The 10,532-nt window shown below is 43.8% G+C and overlaps 1 protein-coding gene and 1 long non-coding RNA gene across 4 annotated transcripts in view; one reads left to right on the forward strand and one right to left on the reverse strand.

Moving 5' to 3' along the window:
- LOC112550788 overlaps window positions 1–10,073 on the forward strand; it is a 26,120-nt gene extending 16,047 nt beyond the window's left edge. Inside the window, exons 1-3 of one of the 3 annotated variants that reach the window (XR_003094788.1) lie at window positions 3,302–3,316; window positions 7,986–8,031; window positions 8,753–10,073. This is a non-coding gene — a long non-coding RNA (uncharacterized LOC112550788). Of the gene's footprint in view, window positions 1–3,267; window positions 3,317–7,821; window positions 7,904–7,985; window positions 8,032–8,752 lie in introns of those variants that run through there. The other 2 variants (XR_003094790.1, XR_003094789.1) reach the window with 2 other exon arrangements.
- BICRAL (BRD4 interacting chromatin remodeling complex associated protein like) overlaps window positions 1–10,532 on the reverse strand; it is a 64,533-nt gene that overhangs the window by 51,328 nt on the left and 2,673 nt on the right. The gene's annotated exons all lie outside the window — the stretch shown is intronic.

A 10,532-nucleotide genomic window follows, 5' to 3' on the forward strand; every position in this document is an offset into this window, starting at 1 on the left:
AGTGACCAGGAATAATGGTCACAAGCTGGCGGAGGGAAGGTTTAAGTTGGACATCAGGAGGCGCTACTTCATGGTCAGGGCGGCCAGGGTCTGGAACCAGCTTCCAAGTGAGGTGGTGCAGGCTCCCACCCTGGGGGTTTTTAAGAGGCGGTTAGATGACCATCTTGCTGGGGTCGTTTGACCCCCAGTACTCTTTCCTGCCATGGCAGGGGGTCGGACTAGATGATCTGCCCAGGTCCCTTCCAACCCTAGAAACTATGAAACTATGAAACTATGAAGACCGTTTCAGGCTGGACATAAGAAGAACTTCTTTACTGTTCGAGCCCCCAATGCCTGGAATACACTGCCACCACAGGTGGTGCAAGCACCCACTCTGGATTCCTTTAAAAGACATTTGGACGTTTATCTTGCTGGGATCCTTTGATCCCAGCTGACTTCCTGTCCCTGGGGCAGGGGGCTGGACTCGATGATCTTCCAAGGTCCCTTTCAGCCCTAATGTCTATGAAATCTATGAATTTATATCAAATTCACCCCATCCTAATTAATAAACTAGGCGACTGTGGCATAGATGCCTACACAGTCAGATGGATTGCAGATTGGCTGAAGGGTCGCACTCAGAGGGTGGTGGTGGATGGATCATACTCGACTTGGGGGGAGGTGGGTAGTGGAGTCCCCCAGGGCTCGGTCCTGGGGCCTGCGCTGTTCAATTTCTTCATCAGCGATCTTGATGTTGGGGTGGAAAGCAACCTGTTTAAATTCGCTGATGACACCAAAATTTGGGGGGAGGTGAGCACGCTAGCAGGGAGAGAGAGATTGCAGAAGGATCTGGATAGGTTACAGGGGTGGGCAAACAGGAACAGGATGTGTTTCAATACGGACAAGTGCAGGGTGCTGCACTTGGGTAGTAGGAACCAGCAGCACACTTATACGATGGGGAACTCCCTACTTGAGAGCACGGAGGCGGAAAGGGATCTTGGTGTCATTATTGACTCCAAGATGAACATGGGCCGACAATGCGAGGTCATGGTTGGCAGGGCTAACAGGACCTTGTCGTGCATCCACAGGTGCATCTCGAGTAGAGCCAGGGAGGTGATCCTCCCCCTCTATGCGACGCTGGTCAGGCCGCAGCTGGAGTATTGTGTCCAGTTCTGTGCGCCCCATTTCAGGAGGGATGTGGACAACATGGAGAGGGTCCAGAGGAGGGCCACCCGCATGATCCGGGGACAACAGGGCAGACCCTACAGTGAGAGACTGCGGGACCTGAACCTATTCAGCCTCCACAAGAGAAGGCTGAGGGGGGACCTGGTGACCGTCTATAAACTCACTAGGGGGAACCAGAAGGGTTTGGGGGAGACGCTGTTTCCCCTAGCCCCCGCTGGCATAACAAGGAGTAATGGGCACAAGTTGATGGAGAGGAGGTACAGATTGGACATCCGAAAAAACTACTTCACAGTTAGGGCGGCTAGGAGCTGGAACCAACTTCCAAGGGAGGTGGTGCTGGCCCCTACCCTGGGGGTCTTTAAGAAGAGGCTGGATGCCTACCTGGCTGGACTCATTTGAGTCCCGTTTTTGTTTTTAGGGTTTTTTGTTGTTCTCCCACCCTGGCGGGGGGTCGGGCTGGAAGATCTATTAGGTCCCTTCCGACCCTAAAACTATGAAACTATGAAATTTTATAAATTGTCCATATCTAATTATTGGGGGTTTGTCTTATAATCAGGGTATTCTTGTATTTGAATAAATATGGTACATTCTTCATTTGCAGACTAGAGGCTAAAAAAATGGCTTTTTCCTTGGTACACATCTAAAATTCCAACTTTTTTCCTTGGTGTAAAAACAGGTTTCTAAAACTGATACGTTTGATTTAAAGCGTTAGATAACTTTAGAGTACAGGAATAATAGATTTTGAAAGACATTCCATGTTGAAAGCATAGGAAAAGAAATTTGTCACTTTAAAATCTGAAGAATTATTTGCATAAACCCTTTTACTGAAAAAATACAGCTGATAAAATAAGGGAAAAATTATCAAATAAAGCACAAATATGCAACAACACCCACCTATTAAACATACAAAGTGCTACCTTTTGTAGACTACTCTAACTTCTTCAGGTTTTCCTATCTCCCATAAGCTTCAATGGGACTTGAAAACTCTTAGCCAGGAAACACCAGCCATCTTTAGAAGAGTGGGTCCTTATAAACTAAAACAACCTTTCTGCAGTAGAAGAGTAAATAAATGGATGCATACTAAAGCAACTGCCACAGGAGAAGAGATACAAGTAGTTCATTCATGATGCACTAAATTTCATGCATCATTAGCTTAGCTTACAAAACTGAGAAATCTCATCAGACTTCAGGGAAAAGTATTCTGAGTATCATGTACAAGGGGCCCAAAAAGAACTCAGTGATGCTTAAATGTACTGTAAAAAATCTTAAAACATCCATGCCATTTTAAGAATATGAATTTCAGTGAAAGCCAGCTTAACTAGTTTATTGCTGAATGCATTCATGAACCATCAGTGCTGTTGCTACTTGCTTTCCATTCTGTGTTGAGAGTAGAGCTGACTTTGAATTTGACATTACATGCTTTCACTGAAACTGAAGCTTTCTTTGGGGTCTCACCAGTTTTGCCAAAACTTTCTCAACTCTAGAATTTATAGTCAAAACCACGTGGAGTGAAAAAGGCAGAACCTATTTGGTTTCGGATCCTCACCCACAATGCGAGAGACCCTATTTCAAATTCCTGTTGTCAGTCTTCCACCTCCCACAAGTGACCAAAAATATAGTACTATGGGCTTTCTAGGAGTAGTCCCTCTACATCTTTTCTGCCTCAGCTGTTCTTTGTATAAACAATTCTGACATCTATTTTTCTTTCTTGCTTTCCACAACAAATTTTGAAAGCTCTTGCTTTCATCCTAATGCAGAAGAGGGATTTTTTTAATGCTCAAAGTTTTACAAGATGGATAAATTCTTTCCTACCTAGCTCAATTTAATAAGCTCCACATAGCCATACACAACAGTATAGCAAATTAAATTAGCTACTACATTGCAATGTATTGTAAATAGCTTCTTGTACTACTGTTTTTTTTCCAGTTGGGTTTGTTTCATTTCCTGTTGAGAGTATCTGCACTTCATAGTTTGCTAAACTTAAAAAATGTTAAGCAAGAAAAGTGAACAAATGCAATCCCAGAATTTAACATTTGAGGAGAGAATTTAGTTGACTTATTTATTAATCCATGTATTGAGAAGACTTTTTTTTATATACTTTCCTAGGAAAACACTAATAATCGTATATCTCGGAAAAGACATCTGAAGTGCAAAGGTATGAGAGAGCACTGTACATTACTGGTGATAACTCATATGAACATAGTACTCTATACCTTTCAATTATCTTGTTCTGGAAACTAAGTAACGTTTGAACACAGTGAATTGATACGTGGGATTCAATGCTACAGGCTTTACATCAACTCCCAGGAAAAAATGAGCAGTAATCCTCTAAAAAGCATACAGCAAAACTTGGTACCTAATGAAAATCAATACGAGTTTTGCCATTGACGTCAACTAGGCCAGAATTTCACCCATTTACAAATCTCTTAATTCAGCTCTAAGGCCCAATCTTATAACTCCTCATTCAGGCACAATTCAATGACGTAAACAGAAATTTTGCTCAAGCAACGTGTCAAAAGACCAGCTCTTAGCTAGATGGTCACTTCCTGCTGCAATGAATTTTAAAACTTTTGTTTAAGTACCTCCTTGTAATAAAGGGCACTGCAAAATGTTTTCAGGGAGAATTTACATAACTGTAATTAAAAATGTGATTTGAAACTATTCTAGAAGATATTCAATCTAGTCTAAGGAATGCATTTAAGGAGAAGAGTGTTAACTAAAACTACATATCCTATCAGACTAATTAATTTTGTTCCTATTTCATCAATCTGGAAACGCGGCAATTCTAAGTAAAATGAGCAAAATGGGATTTTGTAACTAAAAAAGCCAAGTCAAGTCCTCGCTAGAAATGCTATATTAGTATAATTTTGTAGTGAAAGAGGTAATATATTTTTTTCTGATAAAATTTATAAAAGTAGAATTCTTAATATGAATGCAGTTAATTAGCATAAAGGTATATGATACTATCGGTTTCTTTCACTTCCTGAAATAGAACAAACACGTATACTAGTATAACGGTTAATGGAAGAGCTGGTTTGATGCTTTAACTATTCCAACACAACTTAAATAAGAAAAAAAAAGTTTTACTTTTTACTGACACCACAAAACCCACCTAAGATAGAATCCAAATGCTTTGACAGGTGATGTCCCTGCCCGCCCTCCACCCCCGCACCTCTCCCCCTCCCCCCTGCCTGCCTGCCCACAAAGATGTATTTTGCAAATTAGCCAGGAGTGTATGCAGCCACAGCAAACAGCTGCAGGGCATCACTGAGGTGCTCTGGCGGTATATTGTGGCTTTTATTCAAAGGGTGCTGTTTCTCTGATCATCAGCTACACCACAGTATGGGACCATGGCATTGCTCCAGCTTGTGAGAGAAGCAACAACCTTTGAGGTAAAAACCACACAGCAAGCAGCTAAGCAGTTTGTTTAATTCAACAACCCACTGCAATCTAAGTGGGTTGTGAACAATGACTGTACCAAAACTTTGGGTTCTATTCTATTAGCATTTCTTCTATTATACTAACTGTCCAAAGAAAATTAACTACACCAACAGAAGACTTTTTAATGGTATAACAGCATCTATAATAGTAGCTAACATGGTTATGTTGGTTAGCGTACAAGTCTTTAATTTCTCAGGCCTTATCTATGCTGTAAACTTCTAGTGGCACAGGTGCAAAGAGGTGCAATCCTTGACCAATATAACTGCCAGCAAAGAGTCCTTGCATAGATTCAGTCATGCCAGTAAACTGTGATTTTTGCCAAGGGATAATGGAGTCCCTAGAATAAACTATACCAGGTGAAAACATAATTTTGCAACTACACTAGCAAACACTGTCATTATAGCATACCAACATATCTGAACTGGCAATGCTACTATTGTAGACAATCTACATTACAAAACTATATAAAATGATATTAACAGTGCCCTAGGCCAGGGGTATTCAACCCTCAGTCCACAGAGTCATGTGATCTGGCCCACCAGGCTGCTCAAGGATCTGGAAATTTGGTGTTAGGGGAAAGTGGTGGCAATTAACACTGACACTACTCCTCCACGACCAAATTCCCAAGCCCCATGGGTCAGATGATATGGCCCTGTGCTCAGGATCCTGCTAGCAAAGTACCTATTAAATAGGTACTTTGCGTCAGTCTTTCATCAGTCCCATGGGACGCCCATGCCCGCTACAGGGCCGGGAAGTCCGGGTGAGGGTGATCCCCTGCCCTCCATTAATGCTGACTTTGTGAAGGAACATCTTGAGAAGCTGGATACCTTCAAGTCAGCCGGCCCTGACAATCTTCACCCCAGGGTACTCAAGGAGCTGGCAAGCATCATAGCCCAGCCTCTAGCACGGATCTTTGAAAACTCTTGGCGCTCTGGTGTAGTGCCCGAAGACTGGAAGAAGGCCAATGTTGTGCCTATCTTCAAGAAAGGGAGGAAAGTGGATCCGGCTAACTATAGGCCCATCAGCCTGACTTCTATCCCGGGGAAGATCTTAGAAAAGTTTATTAAAGAGGCCATCCTTAATGGACTGGCCGACGCCAACATCTTAAGGGATAGCCAGCACGGGTTTGTTGCGGGTAGGTCTTGCTTGACCAATCTCATTTCCTTCTACGACCAGGTGACCTATCACCTGGACAAGGGAGAAGAGATTGATGTCATATATCTTGACTTCAAAAAAGCCTTCGATCTGGTGTCCCATGATCGCCTCTTGGAGAAACTGGCCAATTGTCGCCTTGGGTCCTCCACGATCCGCTGGCTGGAAAATTGGCTCCGGGGTCGGACCCAGAGGGTAGTAATCGATGGAAGTCACTCATCGTGGTGTCCTGTGACCAGTGGGGTCCCCCAAGGCTCTGTCCTTGGACCCATACTGTTCAACATCTTCATTAATGATGTGGACACTGGAGTCAGAAGCGATCAGAACTGGCCAAGTTCGCCGATGACACCAAACTTGGGGGCAAAGCATCCACACCAGAAGACAGGCAGGTTATCCAGGCTGACCTGGACAGGCTCAGCAAGTGGGCGGACGAGAATCTGATGGTGTTCAACGCCGATAAATGCAAGGTTCTCCACCTTGGGAAAAAAAACCCGCAGCATCCTTATAGGCTCGGCAGTGCTATGTTGGCTAGCACTATGGAAGAAAGAGACTTGGGGGTCATCATTGACCACAAGATGAACATGAGCCTGCAATGCGATGCGGCGGCTAGTAAAGCGACCAAAACGCTGGCTTGCATCCATAGATGCTTCTCAAGCAAATCCCGGGACGTCATTCTCCCCCTGTACTCGGCCTTAGTGAGGCCACAGCTGGAGTACTGTGTCCAGTTTTGGGCTCCACAATTCAAAAAGGATGTGGAGAAGCTTGAGAGAGTCCAGAGAAGAGCCACGTGCATGATCAGAGGTCAGGGAAGCAGACCCTACGATGACAGGCTGAGAGCCCTGGGGCTCTTTAGCCTGAAAAAGCGCAGGCTCAGGGGTGATCTGATGGCCACCTACAAGTTTATCAAGGGTGACCACCAGCATCTGGGGGAACGTTTGTTCACCAGAGCGCCCCAAGGGATGACGAGGTCGAATGGTCACAAACTACTTCAAGATCGTTTCAGGCTGGACATAAGGAAGAACTTCTTTACTGTCCGAGCCCCCAAGGTCTGGAACAGCCTGCCACCGGAGGTGGTTCAAGCGCCTTCACTGAACACCTTCAAGATGAAACTGGATGCTTATCTTGCTGGGATCCTATGACCCCAGCTGACTTCCTGCCCTTTGGGCGGGGGGCTGGACTCGATGATCTTCCGAGGTCCCTTCCAGCCCTGATGTCTATGAAATCTATGAAATCTATGAAAGCACCTACAAGGTGCACAATGGAGCTCAATGAGGCACACACATGGCTAGGGTGGTGGGCCTGATCCCATACACAAGCAGCAGAACCTGCACACACACACACACACACACACACACACACCCCCCCATTGGGGCAGGCAAGTTGGCTCACTCCTGTGCACTAGGAGGAGATTTTTTGTCATTACACCTAAATGAGTGAGGTATGATTTGGTGCTTGCCAGCATACGAACACAGCTATACCAGCAAAACTTTGCAGCATAGATCTGACCTAAGGTTATACGTCCTCTTGGAACACTTTGTCAGTATATCCCACTGACAAAGTGTTTCTAGTATGGAAATAACTGTACTAGCAAAGCTATGATTATTGGTACAATAAAATCGCACCCAGTGAGCTAAACAAATTATACTGGTGAAACATGGTTTTGTCTTCATGCATACTAGCAATATAGTTGTCATACCTATGTTAAAAAAGGATTGTGCAACTTCACCTGGCTGCCCTGATAAATATATTTATGCCAAAAGAACACAAAACAGCCTAAGCAACATGGTATCTTAAAAAAAATACCACGCCTAACTGATGCTTGTTAAAACTTTAGGTTACAATCCTACAAACATAGGAAACAACTCACATAAACAAAGGTAAGCATGTGCAAGACTGAGCAGCAAAGTTATGTAGTGTCCCTGAAACTTCTACCAAGTATTTGGTCTAATTTGCACACATTGGTACAATAATCTACAAGGGGTTTCATTAGCCATTACTGAAAATTTTAGAAATTCTGCTATTTAAATAGACTGTGCTATTAATAAATTTACTCCTTTATGCCCCAAGATTATTATTCACAATAATGCAATGATGCATTTCATGATATCATGGATTCCATAAGTACACATTAAGAGGCATCATTCTAAAGGTAAGCAAACATTTATAATACAATTTTTAGTTTGAAAGAATTTGCTGTTCTGTCATTAACATGACCCGTCTTTAATAAACAGATCAAAGTCAACAAGGCTTTATCAAGAGGGACTGTGAAAAATACAGGTAAAAGGGGAGAATTTTTCAAATATTTTATAATAGGAAAATTGTTAATGTTTCACTGGAAGTACAATTCAAATCCTTCATCACATAGGTAGACATGAAAAACTGCCTTAAAATGAATCAAATCTCCCAGTTTCTTCATAAATGAAGAAATTAGGAAAAAGTCTTTGTTTGACAACGACATGAGGATCCAAAAGGCTTAATGTTCAAAAGCACTCCACACACCTTCATAGTATTAGATAGCAGTCCTGAATTTAGATTCTATTCTTTAAAAAAAGTGAGCATGGATGTTAGGCCTTTTTAAATCTAACATTAATGGGTATGCTTTAAACTGCATAAAACCAAGGGTGATTCCCAACCAAGGTGGTGTTGCACCAGGGGTGCCTTGAGACACTTTCAAGGGTGGTGCAGGTGCTACACAGTGCTAAGTGTAAGGTGTACAAAAATGATTAAAAGGATAAACCCAGAGATTTCAAATATAAATCCAGTGTTAAAAACATTTTGACCTGTTTTGGGCTTTCTGAGTTCCCTGCAACAGAAGAACTGCCCTATTATTTTTCTGTAGTCAAAAAAACGAGCAAAAACCTAAGAGCTGGCATTTCCCACAGGGGGCCTTGAGTCTAACGAAGGGTGCTTTGAATCTAAGTGTTGAGAACCACTGACACAGAATGCGACTGAAAAGTGTTTTTTAATGGTTTTTTTGTTTGTTTGTTTTATTTTACAGTTGGAAGTCTCACAAAAGCTTCACCACCCCAAAACACAACCCACCAAGCCTGCAGCAATGGAACTACCATTAAAGCAAGGACAGGCAAAATGTTGCTGGCAAAGACTTTTCTATCCAGCCCACAGCATGTCCCTGGGTCCCCCTCAGCCCAGGTGCGGGAACAGCCTGAGCCGTGGCTCATACAGCTAGCTAGTCCTGCCACCCTGGGGTGTATGTCAGCACAGGGGTGGCGCAGAAGCTGGACAGCTCCCACAGCAGCAGCTCCCTTTGGCTGCAGCTGCCAGACCCAACCCCACTGCCCAGGCATCCCGGGCTGTTTGCCCCATGCACACCACCAGGGGCTCCAGTTGGAATGGGTGGACAGGCGGGGTCTCCATGGAGACCAGTCCAGAACCCCCACAGCCAGGGTACACTTGGCCAGGCAGATAAAACAGAGTCATGGGTGGGCAGGCAGGGCCAAGATTGGGACAGAGCTGCGATCTGCTTCCTGTACATCCAGAACTGGATTGCACCTCTTCCCTGATCCTGACCACGGCCTCCCCGCTCCTGGAAGCTGTTCCCTGCCCACCCACAGTCCCATCCCATCCATCCAGCCGAGCACACCCTGTCCATAGGGATGCCAGACTGGTTTCCAGGAGACCCCACCTGCCGGCCTACTCCATCTGGCATCCCTGGCAGTGAGTACAGGGTGAACAGACCTAGACCAGGTAGGATCAATTGGCCCCCTCGTTGCCTCCCACCACCCCCATCCCTGGCTGGGTCAGCATCACCCCCTGCGCCCACTTGCAACAGCTCACCAAAATCCATACAGTGGCCCTCCAAGCCAAAATAATTGCACACCCCTGCATTAAAGGCAGCCTGCCTCATTTGGGAAAATCAATTTAAAGCAACTTAAAAAAAAAAAAAGCACAAAATTGTATCAGTTGCACACAAAAAATAAATACCCATTCATGCCTACCAGGGAGTGGATCACAACAACCAACAGTGATCCCAGCTTGCCCAGCCAAGGGTTAATTGTCCTGAGCATGTGGGTAAGCAGAAGTTTGCAAGGCTGTTTCATGTGGGCACCCGGTTATGGGCTCTACAGACACTCAGGATGCTGCTGTCCAGTGTGTGCCAATGAAGTGTCAAAAACTCTCCCTTATTTCGGGGATCTGGGCAGCAGCCGTGTTGCTCTCAGCACAAAAGGCAGGTGAAGTTTTAAGGTAGAGGCGATACCTTTTATTAGATCAACTAAACAGTTGCAAAAAAGTTATTTCTAAGCTTTGAGACGCACATGTCCTTTCTCAGGCAAAAAAAATAAAATAAAAGCAATTAAAAATTTGTGAAATTAAAAAACTCTTTCTGATCTCTCACCATTTCAAAAGAAATATATCTAAAACAAAATTAAGTGAAATTAAAAAAACCCAGATCTCTCAAATGTCACCATGTTTTTAATTTCACTGTTATATACATGTATGTATGTATAATGTGTGTATACATTATTTTAAAAACTTTCAGCTTTCTCACCATATAATAGATAGATAGGTTGATCGATCTTCTGAAATGGTGAGAAATCCAAATTTTTTTTAATTTCACCATTTATATATATAATCTTTTGAAATGGTGAGAGAGCTGGAAGACTTTTTAATTTCACCGTTTATTTCTTCTTTCTTTGCCCGAGGAAGGTCCTACGTGTCCGAAAGCTTGCAAATAACTTTTTTGCAACTATTTGGTTGCTGTAATGAACCCCTCCCCCCGCTATTTTCCATTGAGCCCCGTGTCCCGCCGTGCGGGCCGA

Source organism: Alligator sinensis, unplaced genomic scaffold (genome assembly GCF_000455745.1).
Source record: "Alligator sinensis unplaced genomic scaffold, ASM45574v1 scaffold173_1, whole genome shotgun sequence".
NCBI lineage: Eukaryota > Metazoa > Chordata > Crocodylia > Alligatoridae > Alligator > Alligator sinensis.